This window comes from Canis lupus, chromosome 36 (genome assembly GCF_003254725.2).
Source record: "Canis lupus dingo isolate Sandy chromosome 36, ASM325472v2, whole genome shotgun sequence".
Classification (NCBI taxonomy): Eukaryota; Metazoa; Chordata; class Mammalia; order Carnivora; family Canidae; genus Canis; species Canis lupus.
Genome location: NC_064278.1, coordinates 24,313,143 through 24,334,589, shown reverse-complemented (window position 1 = coordinate 24,334,589; position 21,447 = coordinate 24,313,143). Strand labels below are relative to the sequence as shown.

The following is a 21,447-nucleotide window of genomic DNA, read 5'->3' as shown; positions in this document are numbered from 1 at the left end:
TCATCCTCCCAGGAGCAGAAGTCAGCATGAATTTCAGATATGACACCTGGCTTGTACCTTATAGGAGACTAACCTCCAAATTTGCTAAAAAATCTACCTACGTTTTTTAAAGACTATGATAATATATAGAAAATGGTTTTTACCTACATAAGTAATCATGATAATAGTTAATAGTTCTTTGGCACTTAACTATGTTCAAGGTCATTTAAAACTCACCACAATAGTATGTCATACAGAATATTATAATTCTTTTACTAATAAATAAACTCAGCCTAAAGAGGTTGAATAATATTTCCTTTGTAACCTTGGTCTTCCTAATTCCAGAACTTGCGCTTTTTAACTGTAACGCAATATTGCTTGAACTATACGTCCAAAGTTTCTTAGGATAATGCAGTGAAAAAACTGTGGTCGGAGCCACGGGACACTATTTTTACACGAATCACTACAAAATTCATTTTCTGAATCCAAGCAAAAACTTTCGACTTTGACTCTCAGTTTTCTCAACCGCAAAATGTCGGGTCAATCTTGATTTTTTCAAATCTTTTTCCTTGAGCAATGACTGTATGAATACCTAAGCATACGAAGAGAAATGCAACTTGGAATCTCGAGGTAGGAGGGGCATTCTGAAGCCCGCGGAGTCCTATCAGCAGGGTGGTGCAGCTGGTGGTGGCGGTGCCAAGTGAGAATGAACGAAGTAGACCGGTCTAGAACCTTCATCTTCTTCCTTTGAAATTTATCATCAGACGTGCATTTACGAAAACCTGTTTCTGAACACACAGGTTATGCGCGTCATGGAAAGATCTCATGAGCCTTGAGAGAGTCAGGCTGAAATGACAAGATGCGAAGACCATGGTCATGTGGCCTTAGTGTAGGAGGTGCCTGGGGATACATGAGCTGGAACTCGCTCCAGCTACCCAGCAGGGTTACTGTGTATGTGGATGCCTCGTTAGATGGTGAACCTCATGCTTAATGCCCCATTAAAGCTCACCTATCGCATCTCTTATGACTGTTCCATGATTTTCTGCCAATCATTTTCATTTTCTCTGCTTTGCATTTCAGCCTATTTGTAATATTTTATGTTCCAAACTTGCTCAAATTTACTGAAAGGAGGAACATATTGCCATGCGAAAAGATAATGGATCTGTACATCTGCTGAGTGCTCTTGTTCTCACAGAGAAACTTCATATGTACAAGGAAAAAATAATTCAGCATAAGTTCTATTTTTTTTCTGTAGCTCCCCTCAGCTGTTATCTTTCTTCAAAACTATATTATATAAATGTCTAGCGATGAACAAAGTGATTTTTAACAGATGTTTAATGTAACTTCATAAACCTTTGCAAAACATCTAAAATTTTCCTGGATGGGTGATAGGTGCTGGAGGGGGTACTAACGTAAGAGCATAAGTGGGCTTTCCTAGGAAGATAGCTACATGGATATTATTTATATATGTATAATAAATTCCTTCTAAAAGTTTTTTTATGACACCATGTATGCCATCGTTTCATGAACCGTTTTTCTTATAATATTAGTTGTACTGGATAGTGGATTAAATAAATTTTGTAAGCTTCTTTGCTGCAAGAATTTTGCCTTTATAGTCCCTTCGACATTATTAATCTTTAAGAAGATAACCTAATGTGTAACATTTCCACAAATTGTTCATCTTCTGAACTTTCCCCCCCCTTCATAGTAAATAAACACTGGTGAACTAATACTCTGTGAACTAGACTTTTGGATAATGGTGCTACAATTGATTCAATATCCATATTCCAAGTACAAATTAGTGCCGAGTGGGGTTATTCAAGAAGATTCATAGGGAAAATGAAATTATCCAGGACCTGATGGAATTTCAGGTTGTCTTAGATTTATATACACCCCATTTATATACATCCTTCACATGTGAAGAAGAAAAAGCTGGTGGTCATGTGATAACTTGTTCTTTTCCCTTTTATTCTTTCATTCTCCTCTGCTAACTGGTCCCAGTGCTGATATTCATTAAGAGTCTGGTCCAACTCTAGAAAAGCAATCGTCAAAGGAATTAATCAAAAAAGAAAGCAATTTGTACAAAAATATTTATAACAGCACTATTTTAAGCAGCAAAAAAAAAAAAAAAAAAAAATTTAGGGCCATAAATTTGGAGACAGCTAAGAGATCCACCACGGAATACCACAAGAGCATTACAAAAGACAAACATGTGGACGGATTTGCTACAAGGTATTGTACTTTGATATCAATCGAGAAATCGAAATCTAAAATCACATATGCACGCTAATTATAACTATGATAATTCAGATCTAAATCGAGAGTGTTCAAAGAGCTATGTTACAAATAGACTTGTATGTTTATTCATTTTTTTTTGCATAAGTTTTTCTGTTGTTCAAATACTAATCATAAAAAGAAAAATGTCATCCAGTTTGCCTCTGTTGGGTCAGGTTTTCCCGGAGGCAAACGAGATGGGTTTTAGAGTGCAAGGTGTCAAAGGACAGAGAGGAGGCCGGACCCGGCAGAGGCAGGAACTGAACAAGTCTTTGACCAGTGCAGCAGGGGTGGGCAGGGGCTATTGCCCTTTCCAGTTCCTCTGCCTTGGACCAGATGCCGGGGCCCTTGAGCTCCTGCCTTGGTCCTCCCGCAGATGCGGGCCTTCTCGGGAGAGTTGCTCCTCCCTTTGCAGGTGACCCCTGGAGGCCGATTGCATTGGGCACGATTGCTTCCTTGAGAAGGACCCAGCAGGGCATCTCTGGGCCCACGTCCCATCCCCCAATTCTGTAGGACTGCACTCAGATAACCTGAGGGGAGAGGCCGTTTCTGAAAGCTTTTTGTCCCTACTTTTTTGGAGCCTTTCCTCAGTGGTGCACGAGGCAATGACTCCCTTTGCAGTGGTTTTGGCTCAGATTGTCAAGCCCTCGGCTAGTGTTCCAGGCTAGAGTTATGCCAGGCCAGGCCAGGCCAAACACCAATTGCCAGGCAAAGCCCTGAAACTGGTACTTAACCTACATGGTCAGGAAACGTCCGGCACTGCTGAAATGCTAACATTCACACTCACATTTTTGACACTTGCCGGAGGAATAACTGTGATTAGCTTAGAAGTGAGAGGAATGTCAACATTTTAAATAAGGACGGGATCGGTAACAGTGCTGTGCTGAGTCATATTAGGAGGCAGAGGGGAAAAAAAATCAGTAACATTGATCTTATTTTTCTTTACAGTTTTGATATTTTGGGGGCGCCTGGGCGGTTCAGTTGGTTAAGCGTGTGACTTCAGCGCAGGTTATGATCTCAGGGTCCTGGGATCGAGCCCCCAGTGGGCTCCCTGCTCAGTGGGGAGCTTGTTTCTCCCCCTCTCTTTGTCCCTCTCCCCACTCATGCTCGCTCTCTCACTTGCTCTCTGAAATAAATTAATAAAATCTTAGAAAAAAATTTTTTGGTGTTACATTCATCATGGGGTTTTTGCATTAGTTTTGATTTTTTTTTTAAGATTTTATTTATTTATTTATTCGTGAGACACGGAGACAGAGGCAGAGACTTAGGCAGAGGGAGACGCAGGCTCCATGCAGGGAGCCCGACGTGGGACTCGATCCCAGGACCCTAGGATTAGGCCCTGGGCCACAAGCAGACACTCAACCACTGAGCCACCCAGGCGCCCCTTGGTTTTGATTTTTAAAGCATACCACGTTAGAAGAGTATTTCTCTTGATTATGGAGTTTTGGGAACCCTTTAAATTTTGTACCTGAGATGAGTGCCTCCCTCACCTCACCCTAGACCCAGCCCTGGTAACTTAAAAAAAAAAACAAAACAAAACAAAACAAAAAAACTTTTTGTCCAAAGTTTCTCCTTGTTAGTTGTTATATGAACTACTTTTCTATCACTGGAAGCAGAACCCACAATACTGGGAGGCGGTCGTTTTGTATAATAAAAGGTGAAGGCCTCCAAACGGCCTGCATAGTTTCTCTTACACATGCAACAGGAAGACCTCAGTTTATAAAATATCAGACACTGTAGTTACAAAGGCTCATCAGTTCTGCCGGGCCACAGTTAAACCGTTCTCGCCCGTTAGACTGACGGCAGGGTTGTGTGCTATTCATCTTGTCCTCCTCCTGGTATCTCGTCCCCTGACCCCTAAGCAAGTGTTAGGTGTTTGTTCCAGATATTGAAAAAAGACATGGCACAATAAAGCATGAAATATATTAACTAATGTGTGTTCCTGTATTTCCCTTGGATTTTAGTATTTGTTATTTTGTTGAAGACTATGATCCTGACCATGTAAATAATGCTACCAAACACTAGTCTTATGATTTTTCACAATAGATCACCCTGTAACTCAAATAATATCCTAAATAGCTCCGGCTCTTACATATGGACTATTTTGACATCTTTGGATAGTAAGGGATACATTTGAATTGTATTATGAAGCCGGCATAGAAATAAAGGAGCAAACATAGGACAAAGAGGTACAGTTATTCACTACTTTTTCAAGTTGTAGGATTTTTTTTTTTTAATGGAAAACTGATATGTAACAAAAGCGTGTAATAGAAAGGTGTACCACGGTCTGGAAATGCTTTTTCTCCTCTTCAATTGGGTCTTGAATATAACTGGGCCATCTTGAGACTTTCCTCTTTTCTCCTGTTATATACAAAAGAAACACATCACCTCAACTAAAACAGACAAAATCTTGAAAAGCGATAGAAAACTTTATTACATTTTATTGAGGGCACTATGGGCAGTATTAAACAGGCATCAGAGAGGAAAACATATTAAATTTTTCTTTATATCTTTCCCCTACATCCCTACCTTTATTTTAATTTCCCCCACCTCCCCTCTGAGTCCTCCCCCTCCCCAACGTTGGTCTCTTCCTTGATCGTCTACATCAATCTCTACTTCTCTTTACCCACCTTTCTGCTTTCTCTCTCTCTCTCAACACCTAAAGGGCCTTTTATTTGCTTCCTTCTTTGCTCCCCAGGCTTCATTCTGTTGCAGAGCCAAATCACTGTAATCATCTCGCCTCTCGAATTCTATGTCTGTACCTGTCACCTCCAGTCCCACCACGCCTCTAGGTCAACACAACAAACAAGTGTTAGCCATGCAACTCAGTCTTTCTTTCGCAGGCAGGGGGAGAGAGACAGTAAACATTTGGCTTTTAAAGTTTCTTTAATATTGTATTTATTTATTTGAGAGAAAGAGCAGGAGCAGGGGGGAGGAGCAGAGGGAGAAGGAGAAGCAGACTCCCCACTGAGCAAGGGGCCCAACGTGGGGCTCAGTCCCAGGACCCTGAGATCATGACCTGAGCCGAAGGCAGATGCTTAACTGACTGAGCCCCCTAGGTACCTCGCTTTTAAAGTTTCTTATCTCTTCTCTCATATCACTTGTTTCTGGACATCATTATCTCGTGTCACATACTTTGGGTCAGTTACAGGTACCTAGAGTTTATTGAGATCCATAGAGGTGACTGGGCATTTCTACTTTGTATATGTTTATACTCAAACATGAGTACACAATATTTTCTGCCAAATTCCTAATATATTCTCTGATACATAGACTTGAAAGAGACCCTGAGTTTTCAGCGTCCTTCCCATAACCACTGGATGTAGTTAAATCTGACACCCAAGTAGCTAGTGTTGACGTGTATTAATTTCTTTTTTTATCATGAGATTTTACAGGACTGATTATCACATCAAGCTTCGGCCTCCCACAAATAAGGGCTTCAAATATTTGTAAGCCGTCCTTTGGGGCCACAGTCAGGTACGCTATAGTAAGACTATGGACGTGTATGATACTCATCAAGCTCTTCTGTTAGGACAGAACTGAAGTCCAGTGAGTCAGGTTTTAAACCATTTCCAGCCACCTTCCACCCCCCCACATACCCCCTCATCACAAAACCAGGAGAAGGAGAATAACGTCCCCTTTTACTGTGTGAGAGCTTCACGGGGAACCAATACTGAGAGGCTTTGAATTGGCTTTTGCTGTATTTTTGTTGTCGAGTCTTGTGTGAGTCAGGGCACGATCAGGGCAGGGGAACTCCAAGAGTGATTTGAGCAGGAAAACAGAAATAGAAAGAATTGTCAACTAGATTGAAGACGGTTAACTCCTCCAACAGGTAAATGGAAAACCAAAGGCATTCTGAGGTGGCCACGGTAGAAAGAAGGATTCTTAGAACTTAGGGGAGAGCAAAATAGAAAGAAGCTTCAAGAAGAAAGGGGGAAATCCAGATGTGTGAAGAGAGGCCGTGGCTACTGCAGGAGCCCAGTGGCTGCTGGGTGGATGCCCAGCTGGGGCAGGGAGCACTGCAGAAGGAGGACGGACGCCCCGCCTGCCTCTTCCCGCCTTGCAGTCTCTCTGCAGCTCCCTCTATAGGCAGGACCCAGCACAGAGCCAGCTGGCAAAGGGGAGCGCGGGCTCTGCGGGGCCTAGTTCTGGCATCACAAAGCAGGGCAAAAGGGATGTGCGTGGAGATAAAAGACAATACATCAGGAACTACAACAACCCACTTTATCATTGTCATTAGAGAAAGCTGACTCGCTCACCAGTCACTTCGAGAGTTTTTATTTGATGCATGATAGCTTGGATGATAATACCAACAGAAACATAAATCAAGTTTCCTAAATTTACACTAAGTTTTATGTGACACGTAGGATTCAGAAGAGAAGGGGTTTTTGATTAGCTGTGGCTTGTGTCTTACATCATAAGATCAAGGAACGTGAATATGGGAAAATGCTTCAGAGGTCAAGCCCTACACAACAGGCTTCCATTATATGTGGGAATTCTGATTATAGGTCACCATCTAGATTCTTTTTGAATGTTTCTAACAACCAGAGGTTAGTTCACGAGCTGATAAGTCACGCTCTTATCTAGAAAGTTCTAAATTTTTGGAGTTTCTTCTTACCCTGTGCCAAAATCTGCTGCTTCTTATCTGCCTACCACGGGGCCTCATTCTGTCATACAGAATGTACTAAAAAGGTCCGTGATGACCATTATGACAGCCCTCCAAATATTTAAGGGTTCTGCTTTCTCTTGTCTCTAACTGTGGTCATTAACCATTCCTTTATATGGCAGTTTCTGTACCCCTACGTCACTGGTGTCGTGATCCTATAAACCCGCTATTCCTTAACGTCTCTTTTACAATGCGATGCTCATAAAACCTTTATTAGACATCACAGGGAGGATGCAAAATACAGGGAGTATGTTATTTTTGGGATCTGGACACCGTATCTCCATGAATGCTGCCTTAAGATTTGACTGGCTCTTTCGACAATGACACCGTGTTCTTGCTCGGGTTACCACATTTTGTCCCCACCCCCACCATTCAAAAAACCTACAGATCTCTTTTTTGAAGCATCAGTGGTTGACCGGATTGTGTTTACGCAGGAAAAAACATGTAACACATCTTGGTCCAAGAATGAACCCGTTTTAGGTACTGAATTAGCCTCTACTTCCCTACGACAACCTCCCCAACTGGGGTGGCAGGAAGAGGTCGTGGGGAAGCTGTCCTTCCCTCCTCCAGGCCTCCTCATAAGCTTTTAATAGTTGCCTTAGAGCTGGGGAAAGCAGAATTTACCTGTGATTACAAAGTCAAAAGTGAAAGTTGGATGTGAGGTTAAATGACTTTTTAATTACTCCTCAGGGAGGGCTCATGACATATTTATTTCCTCTAAATTACCTAATATAATGTGAAACATGCCAGGACAGAAATGATCCTTTACAAAGCAGTATTTTGTAAGGGGTGCTGCTTCCTTTGTTTTGCCTACTCTGGGATCCAGAATCTCGCTGGTGATTGTTAGTTAAGGTCCAAGAAGCCATGGAAATCCATCTCTAATGACTCCTGGAAGGGTTTTTTCACCTAGCATTTTTTGAAGGCAGGAAAAGGATTTGCCCGAAAACAGTAATTCGTGCTTTAAACGTACTTTAACATATGTATAATTATCATGTGAATGAAGGAAATATTCATTCTACTACATAAAAACATAAGGGTAAGTGCCTACAACAATACCTGAGCTGCATACTCTTTTTTTTTTTCTTTCTTTTCTCTCTTTTTTTTTTTTTTTTTTTTAGGAGAAGCAGGCTCCATGCAAGGAGCCTGATGTGGGATTGATCCCAGGCCTCCGGGATCAGGCCCTGGGCTGAAGTCAGCACTAAACCACTGAGCCACCGGGGCTGCCCTGAGCTGCATACTCTTAACCGAGAACTTTCTCTTCTTTCAGATACACCCTTGACCAATTCCTTCATCTTTTTCAGATCTTGGCTGAAACGGCCCCTTTGCCAGGATGCCCGGCTTCAACCACTGTTTACTATTGCGAATTGTCCCTTCCCAGCACCAGCTTCCCTCTCCTGCTCTTTTTCATTTTATAATTTCCTTCCTTCCCTCCCAGACTCTGTCATTTACTTATTTGTGGTTAAACCTTGATGCCCATCTTTTCACCCCCCACCCTCCCAGCCCCGCAGTCTAAGCTCCTTGGGGGCAGATATCTTTGTCTCCTGGTGGGTTTTTGTACCCTGATGTGACCCAATAAATATCTGTTGCATCAGTGATGCTATCTGTGGGTCCCTTCTCGCAAGCTGGCAAGAATGATTCTCTTCCCAGTGATCCAAGGCCTGCAACTTCTCTCGTGAGCACTGGCGCTCTACTCTGATGGGCCGCCCCGGTTGAGGCTCCTGGTGGTGTAGCCCACTCGCAGGCTCTGAAACCTTAACTAAGGTACAGCCTTTGGCTCACTGAAACGGAGGCTTTGCTCGCCTTTGAATTCTCTGCAGATCGCAGCCAGCTGGCTCTGTTGGGCCCGCAGCACCTTCTGGAAACCAGCTCCAGCCCCAGCCTTCTTCACCGTCTCTGGGGAAGGTTACGCTTTCTAATTGTCCTGTTGGGTGAGACAAGTCGTTTTTAGACTGGAAGCTGCAATGACACTGAGGTCTGGGAGCACGGGGCTGTGACACTCCGGGGAGGCACGGGAAGGCACCCCCCTTGTGCAAGCAAGTCACCCGGGGAGCAGTTCCTGCCTGGCTTCTCAGCACTCTGCAGAAAGCCTCTGGGTTAGTCAATCTGGGCTATTCTAACAGGTCCCCCACAAGCCCCCCTTCCACACCTGGTGGCTTACAAGCCACAGAACTTCGTATGTCACCGCTCTGGAGCCGGAGGGCCGAGAGCAGGGCGCCAGGTGGCCGGCCGCAGGCTTTCACCGTCCTCCCCGCAGAGCGGAGAGGTCAAGCCAGCTTTCTCGGAACCCTGCAAAGGGGGCCAGATCCATCCCTGCGGGCGCCACCCTAACAACCTCATCTAATCCTAATCGCATCCTAAAGGCCCCATTCCTAATACCATCCTCTAGATGGTGAAGATTTCGACGTGCATCCTGGAGGGACACCAATAGTCAGTCCATAATACCTCCTTCCCGATGAGTCACATCGCTGACACCTCCAGTCTTCGGATCTCAACCTAAATGTCAATGTCATAGAAGCTTTCTCGGGCTATTTATGGTGGGTGATTACCCTTTGTGCAAATCCGCCGTGCCCCGGTTGTTTTCTTCACAGGACATATTACAACTCACAACATACATTGTTTACTATCTGTCTCTCCCACTTGACGCTGGGCTGTAACCTCCAGTATGCCTGTCTCCTGTGCCCAGTCCAAGCACAGGACCAGACCAGCCACCCAGTAAGTGGATTTGAGGACACACGGGCACGTCATCAACTTAGGCCACCTATTCAGTGTATATGATGAGTCGACCTAAATCCGGGCTTATTTAGATGGGGGCCTGTATCTCCTAAAGGCTTCGCACAACATACCCCAGTTATCCTTTTATGCTATTATTTGAAAGCGATGGATACTTTCTTGAGGAGAAGCCCAGAACAGAACTGGGACCGCTTAATGGGCAGCATTCCCAACTCTTCCTGCTTAATATCATCTTTACTGTCTTTTGTGAAAATGTGGTGATAAGGAGGCATCATCGCACACCTATGGGATATCTATTGTACGTAATTTGCCATATAGAGAGAAACTGGATTTTGCAATTTACGTAATTGAGGTAGTAAATGGGAACACATTCACTGCAAAAGCCTCCTAGCCCATATAAGTACTAGAAGAGTCCATAAGTTCAACATAATCTTTAAAAAAATAAATACGGCGTCCTGCAACCTGTACTGGAAGGAACATATTTCATAATTTAGATTTGTTAAAAAAAATTAGTGATGATGAACTGCGCTAAGTCTCTGCATGCCTTATCTCATTTAACCTCATTTCTGTGAATTCAGTTTATCATTTTTTTTCAGTTTACAGATAAGAGGACTGAGGTTGGATGGTTCAATAGCTTCCCCAAGGTCATACAATAAGAAAGCTTCGGTTTTGCGAAAGAACCATTGGTCTTAACCGCTTTGCTCTATTCCTCCAGAACTTGGTGCTTAGGGAAGGAAGAATTTTTAGTAGCGACAGCACAAAAACAGCACTAAATGAAATAGGAAAGAAGACTGATATTTTCCCTTTTTGGGCAGTTGTCTAAAATGAAGTTTACGGATCCCAAATAAAGAAGAAGGCAGTAAACTGATTTTTCGTATAATTTGAGAATCGTGCCCATGTTTCCTTATAGGCTTTTGAGTCAGGATCGGGATGGAGGGAGCAACGCAGAATCATCGTTGTGAGTCTGTGTTCATTGCCTTCCCCAATATTGTGCATCTGCCACCTTGCGCTCCTGTCAAGTCAAGGTTATAGAACCTCTACTCTGTAGTCCAAGAACCATGCAGAAAACACCCATAAGTACTCTGTTTTCATGGGACTAATTCATTTTTATAGCAGTTCCCCTGAGGCCCTCAACAGAGAACTAACACCGAAGATGGGATTTCCAAGGTAATTATATCTGACAGACAGCCAAAAATGTGAGACAGACATTGAAAAATTATAATAACTTCAAATCCAGAATTAATACTCCAGCAATTCCTACTGTGATTAGTTTAGTTTGACACTTTCCGAGGTACAAATTGAAGCTATCGAAGTGATTTGTGTTTCAGTTCAGTTTGCGAATGTTTATTTTTCCTTAGAAAGTTTCTAAGCGTTGACTTGATTGACAGCCAGTGGATGTTTATATAAGAGAAGAGAGGAGACCATGAGACAAATTACAGTTTTGTGTCTTTCTGTTTTACAGAACAAACACTGTTAACTGAACTAGGTTCTGATGGAACCAATTTTTGGTTGTGTGGCCAAAATTTGGTCAAATGGATTCCTTCTGTGTGGCAGTCCACGTGACTCTAATGCCTGTGAGCTCTTAAGAGACCAAAGAGAATCAGTTGCTTGGGCTGACACTAAGATCTAAATAATTTTGATTTCCAACCATTCTGCTTCTACATAGGCAGCCTTTGGAAAAGTGTTCACCAAATGGTTAAACAATAAGGCCCAAGTCACCTGAGCTGGGATGCTGTCGGGGAGGCAAACCTGCAAGTCTAAAAGAAGGATCTCAAAGGGTGAATTTGTTATTTTATATCAAGCCTTGGAAGCTGTTCTGTTCTCATCCTGCCAAAAGTCAGGATGAGATATAAAACTCCTCCAGCTGCTACTTTAAAACTTAGGGGTGTGTGTGTGGGGGGGGATTGTACAAAACGGTAAACAGAGAGGGGTCATTCCCCTGAAAGTTGGTCAAGGCTTCAAATGAAATGAATGAGGAGAGTGTACTTTTTTTTTTTTTTTTCTTTACTTTTCAGAGGGCAGAGCTTTGCTTATGAAAACAACCTCAGATAAATCACCACCGTTTTGGTCTTTCTAGAACACTGATAAAGAATCTGTAGAGCAGACGTAGACAGAGAATTTGACAATTTCTGCATCTGCTATCAGAAGCCCCGACGACAGAGTTGATCTTGTTGAAGGAGGCAGGAGTGGGATTCAGACCTTCAGCAGGCAGGGAGCCTGCCGCAGCCCCGGGCATCTCCCTGGTGGCCAAGGGCTTTGCTACATCCTCACGAGGAGGCGTTGCTTAGTCAATTCGTACCAGAACCATCCTTCTGAGGTTTTTAAAGTGTATTGCATTACGGTTTCCTCTCAGGTAGATGGTACATAGTTCTTAATGCAAGGCATCACTTTATTCATTTCCAGTGAACAGTGTGGGTGTCTTTTCATAGAGTCCACAGTTCTAAGTTAGAGAGTAGAGGGTCATCTGTAACCATGCCTACAGAAGCTCGAGTATGCTGGTATTCACAAAACCTGGAGCAGTTAACGGATTGTTAATAATACCGGGTACTGGTAGTTAAAGGGTTGTTAATAGTTAATGGATTATTACTAATACTGGGTACTGGTAGAGATAAATACTTGAGTGGGATGGGCCTCCGAATGGTATTCGGTGTGAGCACGCGAGACAACTTGCTGAACCCCCGCGGAATGGTGTGGAAATAAGGTCCATCCCTGTCTGAGCGCCACAACCTACACAGGTGACTATTGTGCTCTGCGACGCTCTGCAAAAGGTAAACTGAGCTGCCAGTTGTGTTGCTAGACCACCTGCCACTTCCTAGATAAGGACACCTGAGCCCCCTCCTACCGACAATACAGCATTCACCCGGTGCCAACGTGGGTGTGCATTTTCCTACGTGACACGAGTCCGATTCTGCAAGCGATGGGCCACGGTGACGCGTGTATTTCTCAGCATCTCTTGGAGGGAGACAGTTTTCTCCACTTTGTGGTTTGGAGCGTGGCATTTGCAGAAGCGTCTGCGTAGCACATGGAGCGGATACGCAAAAGCAGTGGAACGGTTGTGTACTGATTGCACACTGAGCTAGCCACGTGCGAGACACGCGCACCTTGGCTTCACGGTAAGAGCAGCTTCCGTAGCGTGGACTTGTGCGAAGGCGTCGCTGACTGCATTTGGTCAATGGGGTCAGTCGAGAGCTCCCCCCACCCAGACCTCAGCAATTCCTCACGGCGGATGGTGCTTTAGGTACCAGGGCTGTCAGGGTGCAAAAGATGAGCTTCGGCTGCAGTTGATGTGGCACTTCCAAGCAGCACCGATCAATCGAGAAACGAATTACTCATGCTTTGTGACCAAAATAAAGTAACAATGATAAACTCATCACAGAACTGTCTAGCAATGGGAGAAAATGTGACAAGGGCCAAATATTGGCAACAGATGATAGAGACGGACAAAACTATGACTAGGGAGGAAGGAAATTTGACTTTTACACGAAATATTGTTAACCCCGGGGCTCTTCTGAAGTTAGGCACGTTGGATGTTTTGGGCCATTTACCATCAAACTCATGTTAAATACGTTTACCTCTACTATTTAATTGTTTGGAGCGGCCTATCTAGCACCAGGTGATAGAGTTACTTGGATAAATACTTTTTAACGGCCCTTTGATTCTAAGATGGCTCAAAAGCATGCACGGCTTTTTATCTAAAACTCTTTGTAAATAGCATTTTGCTAAAAATCAAAATCCACCAGGCGATCAGAACGCTTAAAGGAGTTCTAAAGGTTCTGGAATGAGCCGGCAGCTAAATATTCAGGACAAGGCCTTGCTGTGTGGGAGGATCGCGCACACATACACACCTTTCTTACTGTTGGGGATGCCCATGCATAGAGAGTGTTGGGAGATGAAAAACAAAGAAACTGAGATTCCCCCCAAGGAACATGCCGGTTCATCCACTTAGAATTAGCTGATTTCATCAAAGCAAATATCCCGCGTGCACGCAGGTAGCTACAAAGTTATAGCGGACTTTCAGCTCTCTTCGTGCTGAAGGCAAGCTCCGGCTGGGCCCACAGCCCGCTGCTGTGCGTCCTAGTGACCCGGACCTACTGTGCGCTTCCTTCCTGCCGTTCCGGGGCAGGCTGAGCGGGAGCTTTCCTTCTTCACCACTCGCCCCATACCTTCCCCAGGTGCCCCGGCAGTGCCCAGTGCAAGGGGGGGTTCTCCCGTCCTGCGGCCTTCCCGCGAGGCTGCAGCAGCGCCAGTTTTCTCCCAACAGGCAGTCCCCAGTGTCCAGACCCTGTGCCTCCAGAGCAGGTGGGTGAGGTAGAGGCCCCCTGGCCCCCTGGCCCCCTTCCCGGTGGCCTAGGGAAGGAAGGCCAGGTGCTGGCCAATCCGTAAACAGGTGCTAAGCCAAAATGAGCATCTCCCAGAAACCACAGGTCAGTGGGTGGCATTCCCTCGGCTGCAGACCTTGGGGCTTCCCCCTTTCTGCTCTCTTCTCTATAAACCCGCAAGACGCACCCGGGAGCCTCGGGGATGGACTGTCCCCCACCCCAGGAGCCCATCCAGGTGAAGGGAGTTGGTGGGAGCAACAGCCGAGGGGGGAGGCCGGGGGCACCAGGGAAGGCTCGAGCTGCGGAGGCTCAGGGCCCGCTCCCCCCCGCCCCTGTGTCCCTACCTGTCCACCCTCTGACTTGGCGGGCGGCAGGTGCACATGAGGCCGTGGGCAGGCGGGGGGCAGTTCCCAAGGGAAACTGTGCTCCCCCAGGATTAGCCCGCAGAAGCACGGGCCCCGGAACGCTCGGAGCGCCTCGGAGCCCACCAACACTGCGCTGCGTCGCTGAAAGCTTCTACGATGTCAAAAGGGCTTGTAGCTGTTGTCCCAAAAGATGTGAAAAGGATTTTATTTTTAAAAAGATTTTATTTACTTATTTATGAGAGAGAGACAGAGGCAGACACAGGCAGAGGGAGAAGCAGGCTCCCTGCGGGGAGCTGGACACAGGACTCCATCCCGGGTCTCCAGGGTCACGCCCTGGGCTGAAGGCAGCACTAAACCGCTGAGCCACCAGGACTGCCGGAAAAGGATTCTAAATTGCCCCAAATTGGGACGCCTGGGTGGCTCAGTGGTTGAGCGTCTGCCTTTGGCTCAGGGCGTGACCCCGGAGTCCTGGGTTTGAGTCCTGCATCAGGCTCCCTGCATGGAGCCTGCTTCTCCCTCTGCCTGTGTCTCTGCCTCTCTCTGTGTGTCTCTCATGAATAAATAAATAAAATCTTTAAAAAATAAATAAATGTCCCCAAATCGACGTCTAACACTTTGCAACTTGCTCCATTAACGAGAGAAGGACGTCCGCAGGTGCGCAGGTGCCCCCCAAACCCACCCGCAGCGGGGGTCAGGAGCCACACGCTGATTTTTAGCTGCTGGCCCTGCTGGCCGATGGCTTAGAGCCCCTCTCGAGGAATCTCCTTCCTTCAGAGGAAGCCACCTCACTTAAATGTCATGGGAATCCCCCCCTCTCCAGGCTCGGGCCTCATCTGGTGACTGGCCAAGGGCGTCCAAAGCTCCCCTGCTCACTCGGGACCCCTCGAAGAGCCACCCCAACCCGGGGCTCTCTGGGCCTCACTCCCCTTGGCCTGTCCCGCTCCTCTTCCTCCCTCAGGGTGTCGTTCCCACCAACGTCCCCCCGTCTTCCCCACAATTCTTCCTCTCACTGGGAATCCAACCTAAAATAGAGAAAACCAATATATTCCTTCTGTCACCTTAGGGCTCCCTCTCCTGATGCCTAATACGCCTCCTTCCTACGTGGTACGATAATGCTCTTGGCATTTACACAATTTTAATTCTTATTCAAACACTACCGTATACCTATGGCTTAAAAAGTTTTTTTTTTTAACCTTAAAAAGTTAAATAGGACTGCGGTGTTCACGGTGGAGCCAGCAGGGCCCGTCCTATCCCTTGGTGACAGCGCACCCGGCTCTTCGTGGACTCGAAGACTGTGGGCAGCAGGTCCTGACCCCCCTACTCTAAGGGATTAAGGTCCTCCTCGCTCCCTGATAACCGCACCCTCATCGGCCAATTTGAAAAATGAACAGTCTTCGTGAGTTGATCACTAGTCTACACCGTTGCCATCAGAATCTCTACCGCACAGCTGCAGGGTGGGTTCTAGTTTCTTCCTTTCCTCTCTTAAACAACCTCTTTTGCCCCCTCCCCCCGAAGGTTAGTAATTTCCTTTTATAGCTTAACATTTGGTCTGGGGGGGGGGGGAAGATAAAATTTGGTCTGTTTCGCTTCCTTGTACCCATGGCTCGTTCATCCCCGAACTGTATGGGAAAGGTCTCCTCCCTGGTAAAGCAGATCGGTTCCTCTTCGGCCCTGGAGTTGTGCCCGGGGCCTGGGTGCACTCGTGTCGGGTGCTCTCTAGCTTTCTCCCTCCATCTAGGCCTCCTCTCCAGGCCTGGGGCATCGCTGGCACCCCGGCTCTTCTCCTCACCTTGGCCTGGGATTTTTCTCGGATCACAGGCCTACCTCCTCCCCGGCTTACCCAGTTAAGTTTGCGGGAGTATATTCTCCAGAACTCTCCCCAGAATGGGTAGATCTCTGCAAAAAATCGTGGAAGCTGTGAATGAACTTATTTTTGTTCCCCTCTCACGCTTGCTTGATAGTGTCCTTGGGTACCTACTTCTAGGTTGGAGATAATATTTTTAGTCAGAATTTTGAAGGCTTGTCTCCATTACTGTTTTTGAGAATTTATGATGTCATTTGACTCTTCGTTCTTCGGGTGCGGCCTGTTGCTTTTTGGTTTGTGTGCTTCTTCTCACTCACATGAAGAGATTTTTCTGAAGATGTTCTCTTTATTCCTGGTGTTCAAAATTTAATAATGAGGGAGCTTGTTGGGAGGCCAGTTTTTACTCATTGGACTGGGAGCTCCCTGGTCTCTTCTAATTTGAAAACTCGTGTACTTCAATTCTGAGAAAATTTCTGGTGTTATTTTATCCATCATTTTCTCGCCTCTTATTCCTCAGTTCTTTCATTTTGCAATTCCTATTAGACATCTTGCATCTCCTGAAACGATTCTCTTTACTGACCTTTTTTTCCCCCCCGTGAATATTTTCCTCGTCTTTGTGAACTGTCAGTTTTTGTTTGTTTTGCTTGACAAGAGATTTACTCAACTTTTTCTCCCAAACTTCATAAGCTCTGTTTTCACATTTTTAATTTATAGGAGTTCTTTATTCTCTGAATGCTACCTCACTTTCTTTCAAAGCAGCAATCTGTCGTTTCATGAGTGCCACGTCTCTTATCTCTCAAAGGAGATTACAGTTGCTTGAAAGTATCTTCTGTTTCATGATATGGTCTTTGTTTTCTCCCGTTTTCTTTTCTTCTTTCTTTGTTTTGCTCTGGTCTTGCAAGTTAGATCCCCTCTACTTACATCTCCTGATCTTTCGCCATCCATCCATTCATATTTAAAAGTGAGACCCTAGAAGGCAAACTGGAACTTCCGTGTGCCTTAGGGACCTTGCCAAGTGGTGAAACCCACTGTGAGTGACTGGGCATAGCAGACCATTTCTCTGGCAACCCCCCACTGCCAGAATTGATGGGTATTTTCTTCTGGGCTTGTCAGCTTCTTCAGAGGGGGAACTTTCTACCTCCTGCCTTGGGACAGGGGGGTGGACGGTATAAGGTAGGCAATAAGAGTTCTGGGAGCTGAGGTGAAAGGGACAGAGTATCTTCCAGTGAGCAGAAAAGATTTCATTCCTCCCTTCACTGGTCCTGTTGTCTCCCCGTAGGGCCTCATGGGTTCCAGATCACCAGAGAGTAACCACCTGGCTGGAAGAGAGACTACAAGGGCCTCTTAATCAATCCAGTTGTCTTCAGCCCCGACTTACACACCTGATGCCAGGTGAGAGGTGCTATCTCTTCCAGGATTTTTGTGAAATTCTGAGGTGCTCCTCAGTTTATCTCCAAATGACCCTCCCACTGCCCCCAGCATCCACTTCTCCTACCCATCCTAGCCCTCAGCAGATAGAGAAGGTTGAAACCTTAGCCAGTTACCAATTTTCCACCTACTTTCCATTTTTCTCAATTTTGTTGAATTATACTGTTGCCTGTTCTTTCTCATTCCCTTTGTCCTTGTGCATTTGTGTATTTTTACTTTTGCCCGAGTGGCCGCTCAGGAGGAAGCAGTGAAACACGGCCGTGTTCAATCTGGCTAACTAGAAGTTCATAATTACTTAATTCCATCTTCCCTGCTTCACCTCTATCTGGTTGACTCTTGATTTCGAGGAATACAGCAATGACAAGTACATCAAGGGGCTCAATACATTTTTTGTTAAATAGAGTAAGGGATGCAAATTTGTTTTGATGTCTGTACAGATTCAATTTGACAAAAATTCTCCTTAAAGTATAAATTTATTTGGTAATCTCAGGAAGGGAATTTCTAGAAGTTTAACAAGGTCGAGCTACCAGAGAACAGTAGGATTCTAGGGGTGTGATGGTGTATGATTAGCTAAAGCTCAGCTCTTTGATGATCAATTTTAAAAGAGATAGTGAAATTTGTTATATTGGAACAGAACAAACATTTCATATTTTGTCCTTAACTTTAACAGAAGCGATTTCATATCTTGAAGAGAATTCCCAGATGTTACTAATGTCTTCGTAGATGATTAAGCAATTACTTCAACTGTCTATGATAGACTCAGGAAAATTACTGATTGAAGAAAGAAACATTATATTGTGGAGTTTTATTTTCATAATGGTATTTTTCTTCAATTTGATCAGTTTTTGGCAGAGTGTTTTCATATCATAATGTTAGAGAGGAAAGGCCTTCTATATCGTGTGAACAGAGGTCTTGGTCCTTGAATTCCCCAAGAGATGATATATGTGGGGATCTGTGCTCAGAAGGGGCAGATTAGAGGAAACTGGCCCCTACGTTGTTTTGGGATTGGATATTATTGGGTCTCTCTGGAAGGAGCTGTGACCTACAGTGGGGTAGTCTCTAATGGAGGCTGTTTCCAATCATTTGGGAAAGTCCTCCCAACAGGTTGGGAGGGGGAGTATTTGACCCTACAAGGTTAGTACCAAACAGTCATGGTAGCCTTTCTCCATAAGAGGGGAGGGTGGCAAAAGCATTATAAAGAGTCTAGGGGTTACCCTGGGGCAGAGGTGGAAGAGAAGAGGGCTTGTTAGGCATCTGTGGCTCTTGATCTGTCAGGCCAAGGTCTTAGGAGCAATAAGGTCAGGATGTTGAGCTTCTGGACATATAATGTGTAGTTTCTTGTTTTTTGTTTTTGTTTTTTCTAAATCACTGTCCTTGTCTCCAGCTCCTGTCTCTCCCATTTCTCTTCAAGGACTTGGGACTCTGCCTCGGGGCTTTCCTTCTACTGCTCATGTCTAGCTTCCACATAACAATAATATTCTCATAGATGATTACAATTGTAATTTTTTTTCAGTAATTAGCCACTAAAAAACTGCACAAGAAAACTGAATATGGTCTTGCACGATAAATAGGAAATGGCATTTTAAAAGCTATAAGTTGTACTACTTTTTTGTAAAATATATACAGTCTATTTTTAAGGGGATGGGTTTTGAAGTGACATATATAGATAATTCATCAGGGTAAAAATTCAGTTACTATCATGATAACTTTCATATGTGTGTATATCTTCAAAAATCTAAAATTGTATTGCTACAAAGTTAGCCTACCAAATGCCATACTATGCCGTGCGGCATATGGCCTGGCATACAGCAATAATCACCAAAATTTGTGTTAGTGCCTTCAGAAAAAATAAGAAATTGTCCCTGTAGTGGAGCAATGTTAGCAAATAGAAATGAAGTCTTAACTTTTGCTTCCATTTTAAGTTCATTTCTTAAGGTTTAGAATATGACCTGAATAAGCAGTTTAGTATGTACATATATGTGTGTGTGTGTCTAAGTCTACAAATTTTCCCCACTATACACAATTAAAATTATTATTAGACAGCTTTGTTTTGACAACTGAATTTGACAAGTTAACCTCACTTAATAATCCTTTTGTGCAGATTTAAACTTTTCTCTTTTTCATTATTATGGAACATTAATTTGTCTTATTATTGGACTTTTTTTTAATTCTATTTATTCTTAGGAGGCACTTAATAAAAAATGGAAATATTTATGTTTTTAAAATTTATTTTTAGTTATTTCAACTCTTATACAAACCATATAAATTTTGAATACTGGAATAGAGCCTGGTGCAAATGATCATGCTGAAAATCAATAGGTCACCGCACAAAATTAACTTTGTTATATTCATAATTACTTACATTTCACACATGCTCGTTTGACAATACAACATCTTAGACACATAATATTCTTATTCTGTGATTTACTTTTTCCTTAGAAATGGTATGAGAACCAGATGTAGAGAATTATGTATTACACAAAGTTCCCGAGTTACATATTGACACACAGGAAGGGCTCTATCGTTAGAACCTAACATGCAACCCTGCCCTGAGTTTTAGAGGGAGAATGGAATCCACGAAAAACCTTGAATTGGAATGTCAATGACTTTTTCCTAAAATGAAGAATTGCTACCTTTTTTGGCAAATGACGCTCAGGGGCACCTCATCATTGTAGAGGCTACTTTGCTTTGCACTGTCTCTGAATACCTTCTACTTGCTACTTCCCACTATACCCTCATTTTAAAATTAGCTATGTCTGGTATAAGAGATTTCCACATAATTTGCCTCAGAAGGTTTGTTTAGCCAACAAATATTTATTTGGCATGAGTTGTGCATTGGATACTGTTTTAGGTCCTGGAAATGTAGCAACAATCAAAACAGACAAAAATCCATGCCCTTAAAAATTTTCATTACATTCTAGTTTACATTCTAGTGGGGAAAGAATATATTAAACAGGATAAATAAGAAACCTATATAGCAAGGCCACCCAAAGTAAATACTAAAGAGGAAACAAGTAGGGAGGGAAGATGGATGGTTTCTAGAGCTGGAAGTAGCTGTTGAATTTTGGATAGGGTGACTAGGAAAGGAGTAGCTGTGGGAGGGGGCTGTGTGATTATTTGGAGAAAGAGCATTTTAGAATAGGTGGACAAGAAGTAAAAATATCCTGAGGCAGGAGAGTTCTGGTATCTATAGGAGGAGTCCAGGGCAGCTGGAAAGAAGGACTCCCTAGGCAGGAGTCAGCGATGAAGCCCAAGAGACCAGGAATTGGCGCGGGGAGTCAGTGGGGTGGGCGAGTGTGGGGGTGTGTGTGGTGCTGATCACGTAGATTTAAATCCAAGGAAGACTTAGGCTGTGAGTGAAATGGGAAGCCACTGCAAGGTTTCCAGCAGAGGAGAGATGTGATCTCACAGGTATTAACAGGATTCTGGTGGCTGCTGGATTGATGGTAGTATTAAAAGGAGCAAGAGCCGAAGCAGAAACCAGATAGGAGGCTAATGCAATCAAGCATAGGGAAACCAGTGACTTGAACTTGGGTGATATCAGTAGAGATTGTGGGCAGTGGTTAGATTTTGAAGGTAGAGCCCAGAGGATTTACTAATAAATGGCTGTTGGCGTGTGACAAAAATGGAGAAGTAAAGATTGATGCCTAGTTTTGGCTTGAGCAACTGGAAACATTGTCGAGTTTCCATTAACTCAGCCATAAGGACCCCTAGTGGAGTAGGCTTAGTGGGGTATGAAGGGAGACTGATTTATTCAAAGGAAAAGGCGGAGTGGGCAGTTGACTATACAAGTCTGGAATTCAGAAGAGAGACATGAGCATATAATTTCAGAGTTATCAGCATGTGGATGGTATCCAAAGCTGTGAGACTGATGATCCATTT

At 44.2% G+C, this 21,447-nt stretch overlaps 2 long non-coding RNA genes across 5 annotated transcripts in view; one reads left to right on the top strand and one right to left on the bottom strand.

Annotated features, from left to right (window-relative positions):
* Positions 1-1,609: 1,609 nt before the first annotated feature.
* LOC112668199 (uncharacterized) overlaps positions 1,610-21,447 on the bottom strand; it is a 160,574-nt gene continuing 140,736 nt past the window's right edge. Inside the window, exons 3-4 of the long non-coding RNA XR_003141569.3 lie at positions 4,535-4,614; positions 1,610-2,011 (exon numbers count right to left, since the gene is read on the bottom strand). This is a non-coding gene — a long non-coding RNA (uncharacterized LOC112668199). The remainder of the gene's footprint in view (positions 2,012-4,534; positions 4,615-21,447) is intronic.
* The window catches only part of LOC112668198 (uncharacterized), a 150,123-nt gene continuing 145,665 nt past the window's right edge, over positions 16,990-21,447 (top strand). The window contains exons 1-2 of one of the 4 annotated variants that reach the window (XR_007408775.1): positions 16,990-17,167; positions 17,417-17,529. This is a non-coding gene — a long non-coding RNA (uncharacterized LOC112668198). The remainder of the gene's footprint in view (positions 17,168-17,416; positions 17,530-21,447) is intronic. The other 3 variants (XR_007408774.1, XR_007408772.1, XR_007408773.1) reach the window with 3 other exon arrangements.